Source organism: Hippocampus guttulatus, chromosome 6, assembly GCF_054856545.1.
Source record: "Hippocampus guttulatus isolate MCC_2025c chromosome 6, RoL_Hgut_1.0, whole genome shotgun sequence".
NCBI classification, from domain to species: domain Eukaryota; kingdom Metazoa; phylum Chordata; class Actinopteri; order Syngnathiformes; family Syngnathidae; genus Hippocampus; species Hippocampus guttulatus.
Genome location: NC_141266.1, coordinates 20,112,160 through 20,127,378, shown reverse-complemented (window position 1 = coordinate 20,127,378; position 15,219 = coordinate 20,112,160). Strand labels below are relative to the sequence as shown.

The 15,219-nt window shown below is 44.0% G+C and overlaps 1 protein-coding gene across 2 annotated transcripts in view; it reads right to left on the bottom strand.

The window, feature by feature from the left end:
* sema6cb (semaphorin 6Cb) overlaps positions 1-10,439 on the bottom strand; it is a 92,138-nt gene extending 81,699 nt beyond the window's left edge. For both annotated transcript variants that reach the window (XM_086113482.1, XM_086113483.1), the window contains exon 1: positions 10,247-10,439. The gene's annotated coding sequence lies outside the window, so the exon portion shown is untranslated. The remainder of the gene's footprint in view (positions 1-10,246) is intronic.
* Positions 10,440-15,219: the final 4,780 nt, after the last annotated feature.

Here is a 15,219-nt window from a genome sequence, read left to right as displayed (position 1 = left end):
TACCACTGTACCGCAAAATCTGATTTTATATATATATATATATATATATAAACAAATCTAATATTGTTTATAAGATAAGCTTATTGCTTGTGTTTGTTTAAAAAAGACATAAGAAGAGGACCTTGGAATATATTTTTTGAAGGGTTACCCCCCCCCCCCCCCTGCAATTAAATTATCTTTCAAAATCGCTCAGCCCTAATCTTGAGAGACATCCGGCAATTGGGCCTTTGCTGCCTTTCATCGGAAGGGAGGAATTAGGCTCGTAACAGCATGTGTGTAAACGTGGCTCGTAACATCAAATCCATCGAGCAACAACAAAGCAAACGCAATTATGAAAAACAATGATGCACTCTTTTATATCAGATTGCAAGGCAATCAAGCGCTGATTAGACAAAGAAAGAGGACAGAGCGATGATATCATTTTGCGATTGCATTCAGTGGTGGAAACGGCAGACACTACAATGTGAAGGTACTATGAAAAAAAAAAAAAAAAAAGGAATCGAGACCCTTCCAGGTCGACCAAATAATCAATAGGCAATCAATCACGAGAAGATGATGCCATTCCAGTGTTGACAGCAAACATTTGATGTGTGCAAACGCGTGATTGTAAAAGAGCTACAGATGAGTCACGCAGATTAAATGAACTTTAATTAAAGCAAAAGACGCCCGAGCAACGTGTTCTGTTTGGTAATGCTAAAATGCTGATTGACTTGTCAATAGAATGAGAGCATGTTCCCAGAGTGGGGTAAAAAAAAAACAAAAAAAACAACAATATTCACATGACGCAGTGCTGGGGACAAACGGACACAGGAAGTTGGGTGTCCACCTGGCGGATCACTTCTGTTCTGATGAGGTCAGTCCTGGTCTGGGCTCTTATTCATCGATTTCAAAACTTTGTATCTACTCGACTACCGAAACTCTATTACTCAAAACTACCACCAGCCCCCCCACACCACCCACACTGCCTATTCACCCCTGCCCATTGAACACAATTTTTTGTGAGGTAGAAAGTGACCCAAATACAGTGGTAGCTCCGCTTACGAACGTCTCTTCATACGACATTTTCAAGTTACGAAACGCCTCGACAGGAAAATATTGCCTCTTCTTAGGAAAGAAATTTCTTTATGCTTTTGAAAACATTGATGTCTGAATTTTAGGGGGGGCTTGGAACGGATTAGGGCATTTACATGGAAAATGTGTCTCTACTTACAAAATTTGAAAGAAATTTCTTTCAGAACCAATTAATTTCCTAAGTAGGAGGTACCGGTGTATCAAATATGCAAATCAAACATTTCCATTCTGCCGCATCCAGATCTTTGCTGCATTGCACCTTTCCACACATCCCACCCATAGATATGCATCTTCTGTACCTTGACCATATTTATTGTTGTTAATTTATTTTTACCAAAGTGAACTACCCACTTGATGGAAATAAGCCACGCAACAAACAAAACCACAACAAGTCAGAAAAGTCATTTTACTTGGATGAAGACCTGCAAAGTGTAATCTGCAATATTTTCTGTTCTCATGCCAAACATTTTTTTGGAGCCTTATTTTGGGATCACTGGGGGTTTATGTGGGAATTACGAGCAGCTCATCAAGAACTCGGCCTGCATAAAAACTTAATTACATGATTCCCAACGAACCCTGGAAATAATAATCCATCATCTGCTTTCACTGTTGATTGTTAGCAATGATCATTATCTACTTCTGCTTGGCAAAAATCACAATAAACATGGATCTATTGTTATTTTGCGGGCTAAACTGGCACATTTGAGTCAGGCTGATTTTAAAAATTGATCTGTACACGATTAAGGAAAAAATTCAAAAGTTCAGGGAACTCCAAATTTCAATGCAACAAACCGATAATATTTGCAGTTGGCCAATTCAACAAAATATTTGTACATTTTGCCGATGTGAAAACTGGCTTTGCGGTATTTCCTGCAAAAAATAAAAGTTGACAGAACAAAATTTCCCTTGCATTGTCCCCCACCTTAAAGATATAAATAAAAAAAACTCAAAATATTTTGGAGGGACCAAATTACTTGCTTTTTTGTGTGCTAAGCGACAGTTTCCATAAGTGTGTATAATTTATATTTTAAAATTATTCCAACTTAAATTACTTATACACCCCCCCGCCTCCCAAATACCGGTTGTCTGTCTTCATTTTTTTTTTTACATTGCTTCTCAGTCAGGCTGTCAGCATCAAAGTCTCCAGAGTCATTTTTGTCTTTTAAACTGCCTTTGAAATGAAGCGCAATGGCTCTTAACAACGGACTACGTCATGTAAGTATGGACAAAAACTCTCGAATGAAGTTATGGAATAAAACTCTGGTCTACGATTATGGAAAAAGTCTCTGCAATATGAGTAGAAAACATATGGAAATCGCAACACGACTGTGGAAATCATCGAGAGAATACGAATATGAAATGAAAGTCTGTGTTATTAGTGTTAATTTGACACTTTTGTCAGACTTGTGGAGGGAGAGGTGCGTGGGTTGTTTTCGCCTCATTGGACGTCTGCCTGCTCAGAAATCATGTGACATCGACGAACGTGCCCCCCCCCCCTCCCCGAACCATGCCCCCCCACCGCCCCATAACACCCACTGTCCCTCCCTCCTTTCAAATATCCGTTTAAAAATAGACCAAGATGTATGGAAAGCAGCCCGGAGTTCTGAGGAGGCGCGCGCTAGCTTCCAAGGCAAATATTGCGCACATATGGCAGGCGTTAAAGAAATACGGCATTAAAAAAAATAAAATAAAATGAGGGATGACACAACACGCACTCAACACCGACCACGCTTCGGCAAGGCCACTTGTCTTTGAGAGGGACATACCATAAAATTGACTTTATGCATTTCATACCGATAGCTTCAAGTCTGGAGTGGCTGTGAAATGAAACAATCATGTAAGACCTTTGCTTTTCTGATTAGCTCGAAAAACGCGTATGTGAGCGAGCCTTTTCATTTCTGACCAATGAGGGACGTCACAATTTGGCCAAAATTCCAGAACAAAAGAACCACTTGGATAAGCAGAGCTGCAGTCTTGGCACACATTAGCATTCGCTTCAGAGAAAACCATGTTCAATGTTGTTGGTGTGCGCGTGTGCGTGTGTGTATTGGAATATTTTTACGTTCAATGTACAGTAATTCGCCGCAATGCTACATTAATTCACGAGTGCATTTTAGTGGCTCAGAAATGCAGCATGTGAATGGAAACGCGTGTCCACTTTTAGCGCGTGTGTGGGAGGGTTGCTGTTAAATTAGCCAACGGTGACTTTGCACTAGCACGCGCCGCATATGTTAAAACACACCAAATAACACTTCAATTAAAAACCAAAAAAAAAAAACAGAACCCTGACAGTGTTCATCAAAAGTGAGGCAGATGTTTCATTCTTAAAAATGAGGTCAGCCACTGTGACTCTTCTGCCCTAACCATGCGCTTGATGTGAGAGCATGACGTAGACAGCGAGCTAAACAATCCTCCAATACAAACACGAAGATGAGAATCCACCGTTTAGTATTTTTATGGAAGTCTGTCTTGTAAAACTGCATATAAACACAAACACAACACAAATATTTGTACAGCAATAATACAAATGAAACGGCACTCGTGTGATAGCCCTATTCTCTAGCTTATTAACAATGCCATGCTAAGTATTTACAGAGATTAATTGATGAAATACTTATATATGGCAATAAATAACGTGCACAACAAAGAGTAGTTTGTACAACTGTGTAAATGTACTTACAGATTGTGCCTGAACGTGTCAAAAGAAGGAGAATTCATCTTTTGTGTGGTATCAAAAGAAGACATTGTCAAACATTGCCTTTTACTTTGGAAAACGAGGAGCCAACTGATTCGGTTTCAAAAAGCTTGGTGATCTTGCTTCACGGTTGTTTAGTTGTCTTTCCGTCACTCGACAATACCAAATAAACAACGGAAATTGGTGAATGAACTATAACAGGTAGAAAACGGTTCTGTAGTGCACTGAGGCAAAATTAAATTGGATCCGACGAATCAATAGCCTAATTGATTTGAAAGATTAGCGATAGTGCCAGCCCTACATTTCACTTAATCTTGTTTTTAAATATCCAGTCTCTGGAAAGCACTCGCTTATTTCCCACACTCTCAGTTGAAGTTGAACTGGTCGAAGCCGGCAAGATCCAGCCCGCTGCTCGTCAATCAAAGGTAAGCCGGACTCGCTAAAGGCCCGCCCCTAAAGTAAGTCGGTTTGACCATCGCAGGAAATATGCTGTAAATAAGTCTATAAATGTTGACTCTTTTGGTCAAAAGCATACCAAAGACGTGATATAAAGACACCCGGGTACTGTTTTGAATTGTGAAAATAAAGCTAAACGTCTCCCTGAATGTGCAACAAGAAGATGAACGACTGTCAAGGTCAAAGGTAAAAGCGTCTATTTGTGGAAGGAGACCTCGTTAAGGCGGCCCTCTGTGAAAAATGACGGAGGGGTGTTTTGGGGGCGGGGGAGTGGGGGGGGGGGGGTAGGGGCACAGAGAAGAGAAAAGTCATTTTAGACTTTTAATTTCTTGCTTGGTTTCACATCTGCGGGCCATAAAAAGCTTCATTTTGCGAGACGGCATGGTGACTCCTCCCCTTCACGCTGTTATGCTAATTGCTTTAGCAGAGATGTGACGACTGCTTTTGTCTTCATCAAGGGCTTTTTCTCAAACCCTCAAACTTTCTTTTCCGACTGGCTTTTCACACTAATTCACCCGCGTCGAGAACCCCCCCCCCCCCCCCCCCCACACACACACACACACACCACACGCCAGCTGTCAACCAATCAACCAAGTCAATCTACCGAATCCAAAGACTCCTGCCGGTCGCTGTGACCTTTTGGCGGCCGTCACTTTCTGCGGCCACCAAATTGTGACCATTGATGTCATCGGAGCACGAAAGAGATGACATCGCACAGGGACCTGTTATGATTTGCTGGTCATACCGTCTGGAATAGGAAAAATATGCACAATCCACTTCGGTTCAAAATATTGAACGAGACACCAGGGTAGCTCATGAGAGCCCCTTTCAGTGAGCATTAAAAATAAATACGAAATTGAAAAACGGGAAAATATGTCCTGAAAGGTGAACAACTTGACAAACTGTCGGCTATCATGCAAGTCGCAAAGACCTTCAGTATCAGAAAACAAACCATCATAACCTATTTTTGATTTTTCACGTTCAGCATGTGGACGAAGCAGCATGAAGTCGGAAACTTGATGTGGCGCAACAAAGCAAATCAATAAGCAAGTGTGCATGCCGCCGGCTATTTCCTCACACGCTGGCTTTCGTTTTGCCACGCCGCGTCTCCGTTAATCGCAGAGAGGAGAGAGAGCGAGCGAGCGGACATGTCGACGTATTCTTGTCCGGGATTTAAATAAACGCGGCGGGGGTGCATTGTGGGTAGACGTAGCCACCAAGCAATCGCCTTCACAAGCCAGCACATAGATGCACACGAGGTCCACTCGCACTCGCCCGATGCGGTTCTGACAGATGGCGATGAGGCGAATCTGCGGTGGCTTGGCCGGTTACCGTGGTTACCTCTTTGCTAATTCTGACCGTGGCGCTTCACCTCTGACTGACAGCGATGTCACACAGGGTTGGGCGTTATGGCTTGAAAATAATTGTTTAAAAAACATTCCGTAATAGAAAAGGCAATCACAACGGCATGATAGATTTTTTTTCCCCTTCTGGAATTAAATTTTTTTTTTTTTATCCTGACATCAAAGAAGTTTTTAAAGCTTTTCTTGTCAACTTTCAGTGATACAATAGAAAGAAAGAATTTTTTCTTTGAGAATGTGAAAATGAGTGACTCCTCTTGGTAAAAAAAAAATACATCAAAACAAATAAAAACATAATTCTTAACATATCACCATTTTAAAAGATCAGCAATTTCACAAAAACCAAATCTCAGTCATCCAGGTCATTGTAATCGGCAAAGGCTGAATGGCCTCTACTTTCAGTTTGCCGAAGACATTTCCCCATTCTTCCAAAAGGCTTCTTTAAAATGATGAAGCCGATCTATTGACTTTGGTTTTAAACCGTTTCCCATAAACAAAATATTGTTTCCAAAAAAATTCGTATGTCCACAAAAAAACTATGGCGGGGAACGCGAAACAAGCGAGGAAGTGTGTTGACTGACAACGAATAAATTCGGCTTAGGGTCATGACAGGGGAATGCTAAACTGCTGTTCTCCATTTTCAATTACCGTTTGCGCTGCTAGCACACGGTTACATGAGCACTGAGACGACCGGTGTCATCCTCTCAGGAACGATGTGTTGTAAACGGGGAAACACAAGGGCGGCATTTTCAGATTTATACACGCTGGAATCTACTTTCAAGATGAATCGTTTTCAAGCTGTCAAACTGCTGTTTCCGCACTAATGAGCCATTTCGCCATCAGACAGGTGAGCGACTGGTTGCTATGCTATTGGCCAACCACACCTAGCAACGCCATTGAGACGAGCCCCAAGGTACACAGGTCACCAGAGACGTAAAAAGGATCTAAAATTTGGAAATGGAGAAGCCTTTTGGATTCAAGTTAAACTGTCGTCAACAAGTAAGAAGAGTTCAGTTGCCTTGATTCAATTTCTGCGGATTCTAAATGGACCGCCACACAAAATAAGCCCTTTCGGTCCGGACTCGCAACGCCGACCGCCATCTTGTCCAGCTCGGCCATGGACCGAACCCCAAGCGGGCGCGAGCCAACAAGCGGTCGAAAAAGGGGAAGCTGCTGTTGCCAAGTGTGTGGAAGCACGGCGGCAGTTCAAACCCAAATGGATGCCGACGATGGCCACCGGACTACATCAGCATTGTCAGGACAAACACAAAGGGTAAGCAGAGCTGCAGATTCGTGGCACATACTCAAATGTTGGGTGAGTTGTCGACATGGTGCCGGGAGCTATTCAGGTTTGCTGATGTGTTAAGTGTAATTTGACGGCTTGGTCATGAAGTGCTGCCTGCACAAGGCGAAAATATAATTGAATCGTCATATACACTTGCGATAAATAGATACGTAGGTTGAAGGATAAGAGATTTATCATGTCCTGGATTTTTCCAAATCGACACCCGATGTGCTCTGATTGGCCGTCTCGGTGGGCTATTCGCGGGACAACTTGCAACCGCCGCCTTCTTGCCTTTAAAAGCCGCTCAACAACTTCCCGTTTTACCGAGCTTGAAATGCTTCCATGTTTGAGCCGCGCACGCCTACCTGGATGCCACTTCATCCGACTCCATGTTCCCCAAGGGCCTCCGCGGCGGCCCCCGCCCCACCCCCCACCCCTCCACTTCCTTCCCCGAGTCGTCTTCCCTGCTTCGAAGCCTAATTTCAACCACCATTACCCCAAGGGCTGTTAAGGAGGTGTCATCTGCAGTCGAGGAACCCCCAAACAAACAAGCAAAACAACACTGGGAATGGAAATGGGGACTAAAATTACATTCGGGGATTAACACTCCATTCGTTGGGCCAACTGTGACGCCGACCAATCAGAACCAGGGAAAGTCACGTGACATCACTCTGGATGACATTTATAGTAAGTTGCACTGGCCTCTATGAGACATCTTGTACCACGAATGACTCGCATGACACCAGGCAGCAAAAGAAAAAACCCCAATTGGGCCTAACCGGGACATTTTCACTCAGGGCTCCACTCACTTTTGTTACTTGATGTTTAGACCTAAGTGGCTATTGATTGAGGAATTTTAAGGGCAAAGTCCCTCTGCGCTGTTACACAAGCAGTACAGTAACCACTTCACCTTGAAGCCAAGTGCTATTTTGTCATTGTGGTTCCATGAAAAGTATCAAATATTTACAAACATGTGAGGGGTGTGCTCACTTTTGTGAGCTATTGCAAGCCACGTGAGCCAAATCCTGGAAAGCAAAACAACTTCATGGACCGCTGAATGAATGCTGACTGCACATCCAAGATGCTTTCGGTCAAGCGAACAAACTGGATGCTGAGAGTGAAACCTGAGCTCACCATCATCATCATCATCATCATACAGTACGCTGTCGCCAGGTCCAACCAACCCACACCCCCCTGATCCATGGGGAAAAAAAAAACAACAATACCAGGGATGGAAATGGAAACTAAAATGACTCATAGCGATGAACACTCCAGTGGTCACGCCGGCCACAACAGCAAACCAATCATTGGCCCGCCGCCACGCGTCATTTAAATAAAAATCGATTATGTCACGTCGACGCTGTGGTGAGCAGTCAGGGCCAGCTCGGTCTTCGTTGCTGTCCTGAACACCATCAAAGCTACAATTAAAATTCAAATATTTGTTTGATTAAATGATTTTTTTTTCTTCACCAAGTGTCCATTCCCTTTATTTCATAGAATTTCTCTTGAGTGCACTTTTTCTGTTATGTGAATTTTTCCTGTCCAATTAGATTTCAGCCTCTGATATCAACCTAATCTGGCAATGGCCTTCAGAATTAGACGCAATTGCAACTTGACAATGAGCCTGCGCTATTTGCGGCGGGAGAGGGGCCAAGCCCTGCTGCAAACAGTGAAAATCTGTCAATATTTGACTCCCTCCCCGCCACCGCCCACCAAAAAAGTTTTATAACGGCCTATATATGCAACGGGATGGGAGGCAAATCACAGCTTTTGCCTCAACGCCAACATAGTTCCTTGGCCCCAACATGCGAAAACATCATGGCATGGTAAGACTTGTTTCTTTGGCTCAAACACAAGTTGTTCAACAGATATCGGAGGGAAGTACACTTTACACAGATCGGATCGGCGGAGATTTTACTTTTTATGCCAAATTGGTGGTCGGTAATGTCATAATTTGCAGACCGATTAATGAAGGGAGGTTTAACACTGATACCCCTCCATCCCCTATTTCCCATGTATTGAATGTTAATCAACAATTTTGGGTGAATTTCTAGGTTTTAATGGATGTCGTTTTTTCCCCCACCAATATATTTCACTGGGCGTCGATTATACACAAATGTTGGCTATTCGTAGGCCCAATCCCCCTGCAAATAGTGAGGCACAACTGTATAGGAAATAAACAAGTAGTTTAAATAGATTGGCCAAATTGATCATTTTCTGATGGGAGGGATGATTTTTTTTTTTAACTCTGCCGAATCATGGAAAGCGTCGATGAAGGATTATTTTTAAAATGCAAAAATGTGAATTGACAAATGCCCAATTTCAAATACGTTTGGATTCGTTGCCTTAGCCATGGGGCTGTTTCTGTAAACAATCCAATTTCAGTTTTTTCCTCACACAGCCAAAGCGCCGGACCGCGACGGTGTCAGCCTTTGTCCGTCCTCTGATTGGTTGGTTAGAGCAAAACTTGTGACAGCCAAATTTCGATCAGTAAAACATGACATGCACGGGTGGTGTATTTTAATGAAACGGCTTTTGTATTTGACACATTATTGGATAAACGTCGTGAAATTCTCCATATCCAGTATGCGTGCCATTATATGTGCGTTTTTATTGAACAATGATGGTTTCCAGAACTGCGACGTGATAATGGCGTTCTTCAAAGGTGGATTAAATCATGCGAGCCCCCACTCAAAGCCCAGGTGCCAGAATCCACGGACCGTCACTGCATCCGCACAATCCGATAAAAATCAACTTGATGGACTGCTAAATGGGATGAAAGCCAAACGCAAGTCGCCTCCAGTCAAGCCAACACACTGGATGTTCGGAGCGGAACCCGAGCTCGCCATCGTCGCCGTGATGTCACTGCAGCAGCAGACGGCGAAGCCAGGTCAGACGATTTCTCCAGGGAATGAGGTGACAACTTGAACGGCACCCACAGCAGCAACAGTGACTTGACGTGCACGCGCACTGACTGCCTGAGAGTGCACAAAGACGGGCTGACCTGTTCTCAACAGCATCTTCTTTTGCACAACTGGAAAGCTCGCTTGCTCTTTTTTTTTTTGTGCAGCAGCATAACAATCCTGTGAGAACAATGAGCTCTCATCGAGACGCCTGGACCTGGTAGGTCCAGGAAGCTATACACGAAAACATTCAGAAACGAGAAGGGGGGGGGGGGGGCAAGCCATTGCTCATTAGGCGTGCAGAGTGGGCACATTTTAGAGTCAGATGCTTTTCATTAGCGCAAAGTTGCGGAGCGCGGACGTGGACGCCACCAGACTGAGAAAACCAGAGACAGCCCCCTGACCCCCACCCCAAAATGTCAAAACAATAAAGAAATGAAACGTACATAAGGGGGGGGGGGGGTGTTTGTCTTACCTTCTTCCTTGAGGTAGGTGACGGGAGGCTCGCGACGACCACGTATAAAATTCAACTGTTCGCTAGCTCCTCACTTGGTAGCTGTTAGATACTGTGATGTCACGTTCGACTGATACGGTGTTGTTAATATTCTTTCGGTGAGTTTGTGCTCCACGGGTGCTTCCGTATCCCATAAAGTGTTCTCTCGCTCTGACCAGACTCGAGCGAACGAGGCTGAGACAAGATTACAAGCAATTGGCAAGCAGTGAGAACACGCCTTCCCACTGGAGTGACAGGTGGGACGGCCAATCACGGGTAAGGTAATAGAATTTGTATCCTTTCTGATTGGTCAAGGTGGTTTCTCCCCACGTCCTTATGAGCGCCACTCACTTTTCGTCCAGATGTTAAATGTCTGACCGTGTCGACCTTTTTGAACTGACGCCAGCCAATCAGAGCGCAAACAATGCCAGATTTAAATTCGGTCATTCGGACACCACACCTGAACTGACGAGATGGGTCACGTGGTCGGGGGTTTTTTTTGTCTTCCACATTATCCATCCATCCATCCATTTTCCGAACCGCTTGATCCTCAAGATCGTTAATGCCTCATTAAATTAAATGACATAACTTTATTACATTACATTACATTTAGCTCGTTACAACATTACAAGGCATGCCACATTTTAAATTCAGACCGAACACCTGAACCCACGAGCTGGGTCCCGTGTTTATTTTGGGAAATATTTAAAAGATGAAATCCATCCAAGTAGATGGATTGGATGATTAAAAATATGTATAGTACCTAAATTAATATGCAAGGTCGGAATAAAGCTTAATTAGGAATTGCAGGAAACGTACTTGCGATCTGTCTGTCTGTTGTTAGTCCGTCCATTCTTCCATCCAGTCACCCATCCATGAAATTATTCAAAAGATTAAATGGAAATGATATTTTTCATGGGGTATATTTAAAGATTAGCTCACTCTGCTGCAGAATATAAATATAGTTTTCCAAAATCTAAGCCAGTGATTTTTTTTTCCCCTCCCTGAATTGCATTTACAGTGAGTGTAATTATTTATGCAAGATGTTAAAACAAAAACAACTGCGGTGGGTCAACACCTCCACCAAGGCCAAACAAACAACACAGCTCATGTGAAATGTCTTTAACATTCATTTTTATTCAGAGACATGATGAAAAATTAAATATATCTCGGGTGGGTGGTGGGGAAGGCGGGGGGGCGTTCGTGGATCTGCAACAAATTGGAGCGAGGCCTTTGACACAGCCCTCTAGAAAATTATTTTGAGTGTAAAATCAGTTTGGTCATTAGCTACAGTAGCTAGTTAGGTTCTAACATGTTAATAGTGAGGCAAAACAGTGTACTAGTCGACAACTGTGTGCGACTAGCGCCACCGGGGGACATTATATACAGTAGTTATACTAGTTAACATTTAGCTTTTGTGGAGTTGTCCTAATTGTATACCAAAATTGTGAGGACAAGGAGCATACTAGTACTTTAGCTGCATCCCAATGATCTCAACGTTGTTTGCAGATTAATTCACGATCAAAGAAAAACGTCTTCAGGTTGTGCTAGAACCCAGAAGGAGCACTACTAACGGAAAACAATATGACGATGGACACACCGTTGTTCTTCTCGTGTGTTGAATTCGTATTCGTGACGCCAAAGAGCGTGCTAGTACATGGACTTGAACAACTTTAGAGTAGTAGTACTAATAGTACCACGCAGTTGTCAACGAGTGCATCATTTTGCCCGACTCGTAGTTCTCTGACCAATATGCAAAAATGCTCGAGGAAATAATGCTTTGAGCAAAACATATTTGTTGAACTAGTGCGCTGATTTGTCTTGAAAGGCGCATACCATCATCCCAGTTCCCAAGAAATCGGCAACATCGGAACTGAACGACTATAGGCCTGTCGCCCTGACGTCTGTGGTCATGAAGTCCTTTGAACGCCTTGTGCTGAACCACCTAAAGAACGTCACCGGACCCCTGCTGGACCCTCTCCAGTTTGCCTACCGGGCAAACAGGTCTGTGGAAGACGCAGTCAACATAGGTCTGCACTACATCCTCGAGCACCTCGACAGCACAGGGACCTATGCAAGGATTCTGTTTGTGGATTTCAGCTCTGCGTTCAACACCATCATCCCGGAACTCCTCACCCCCAAACTTCTCCACCTCGGTGTGTCCCCTACGATCTGCCAGTGGATCCTCAGCTTCCTGACGGGACGGACACAACAGGTGAGACTGGGAGCAACAACATCATCAATACGCACCACCAGCACTGGAGCCCCACAGGGATGTGTCCTCTCTCCACTGCTCTTCTCTCTCTACACAAACGATTGCACCTCAACAGATCCAGCTGTCAAACTCATAAAGTTCGCAGACGACACCACGGTCATCGGTCTCATCAAAGACGGCGACGAGTCTGCGTACCGCCAACAAGTGGAGCAGCTGGAGCTCTGGTGCAGCCGACACAACCTCGGGCTGAACACGCTCAAGACTGTAGAGATGATCGTGGACTTCAGGAAACATTCTTCTCCACAGTTGCCCCTCACACTATCCAACTGCCCCCGTGTCAACCGTCGAGACCTTCAAGTTCCTGGGAATCACAGTCTCCCAGGACATGAAGTGGGAAGTCAACACCATCTCCATCCTGAAAAGGGCCCGGCAGAGGATGTACTTCCTGAGGCTGCTGAGGAAGCATGGCCTGCCACAGGAGGTGCTACGACAGTTCTACACGGCAGTCATCGAATCAATCCTGTGTTCTTCCATCACGGTTTGGTTTGGGGCCGCCACAAAAAAGGACAAAATCCGACTTCAACGGACAGTTAGGATGGCGGAAAAAATCGTTGGCACCGCCCTACCCACTCTTGAGGACTTGCACACTGCAAGAATCAAGACAAGGGCACGGAAAATCCTCCTGGATCCCCCGCACCCTGCCCACCACCTTTTCCAGCTACTCCCCTCAGGCAGACGCTACAGATCCATGCGCACCAAATCCAGTAGACACTTAAACAGCTTCTTCCCTCTAGCCATTAACTCCTTAAACAGTCACTGACGTAGTCACTCTTCTTGTACTACAAATACTGCTACTGGTTACTCTAAAATGGTTCAATGATTTGTTGTTTACGATGATACTAATGCAGCGTGTTATACCGGAGACAAATTCCTTGTGTGTTCTACATACTTGGCCAATAAAGATGATTCTGATTCAGATTCTGATATTCGTACATGAGTCCTTAACCGGACATCAAAGAAATCAAACGCTCAAATGGATTAGCGTGGTCGGTGACACGTGGCGAGAAACACATCTTGTCCATAATTCATGCATGTAGAGCACATTTTCCACGTTGGTTCAAGCGTGCTGATTCGTTGCAGTTTGCCTTTAGGGTTCACGCCGTTGGTCGCGCGTTACGTATAAACGCTGGCCGACGTGCGCGTCAGTCGTTACGTAAGGACCGCGTGAAGCTGCGAAAAGCGGCACTTGAAGCTGCTTTCTGCGCGAACAGTCATGTGAACGAGCCTGAGAGGCAAGCTTTACCTCTGTCTGTCGGCAGACGAGACAAGGGGGGTAAAAAAATAAAATAAAAAAGGAATCGAGTTCTCGGAGAAAACCGCAACGTGGCGCAACATGAGTTGATCCCAAGCAAACTGATAAAAGGTTTTCTTCGTGAACACATCCAATCAACACTTCATTAGTAGCTTCTCGACTCTATTGGATTGAAACCACTTTTATGCCTTCAACGTATTCATAGCTTCACTTTGCCAGACTTCTCTCGAGAGCAGCGCGCACCGTGGGGATGTTATTATGGGATGCTACTACAAACAATTCTGGTCTTACAAGAGGAGAAGGAGCGCACACTTTAGAAATATTGCTACGCTGGGAGTCATTTGTGCTTGCAGCTTTTTCCACATTAAAAAAAAAAAAAAAAAAGGTACACCGCATCATTCTGGAAAAAAAAAGGAAACACAAACCTTCCAGGGTACTACTCCAATGACTCGACCCCAAACTCACAGGAATGACCATATTTGGTCCCAGTGACCCTTGTTAAATTTTCTGGTTGACTTATTACAGTTTCCAGCGATGCGGCGAGTCATCAATCCATAACAACAACTCAGAATTTTCCAAATTTAATGTCACATGTCTGTCTTGTAGGCTTTACATATGGTTTAACCCTTTCATGCACCCTGTAACCCGATAACTATGATAAGCTGTCGCCTGTTGTAACCGATGCCCCTCAAAGGTTTAAATTTACCATTTGGATAACATCTCCAGAATGAATTGAGTGTTAAAAGACCGTCTGGGGAAATGGCCAAAATTCACCTATAATGGCAGCTTTGAACCAAAATGGTAGGCTTCCTGAGGCTTTTTTTTTTTTAAAAGACTTCTTATGATAGACACGCCGAACAAATTCCATGTTGCTAAATGGCTTCAAGAAAGACATTTTCAAAATTGTAGTTCAATGATCAGATTTTAGGGCTTTGCAGCGTGTCATCAATCTTCCGCCCACAAACCAAGACAAAAACCTTCAAATTCCACAATTTAAAGTGACCAGTTTGTCTAATACACATTTTCCCTTGCCTGGAAAGCATTTTCCATGACATGTATTTGGCTCAGTATTTTACCCAAGAAATGTCCAGTTACAACATATAGGCCCTTTAAGATTTAACATTCAGTGCATTTTTGTGGGGCCGTTGATCAGGATGAAGATGAGGATGGATGCTGTGGCTAATGTAGCCTCTCATTGAGGTAAAAAAAAAAAAAAAAAGCCTGTTTAAGAGTCAAGATAAATCCCGGCTGTGGCCTCATTTGGACACTGACTAATATCTGGATGCAAAGGCAGGAGTCCATTCGAATGATAAACATTCCATTAGTTTAATTTCTTAACTCCATTAGAAAGCAGACACGCTTCACTTTGTTGCATCTGTCACTGTGATGCATCGGACTCCGCCAACCGCCCCCCCGGCCACACCCTAC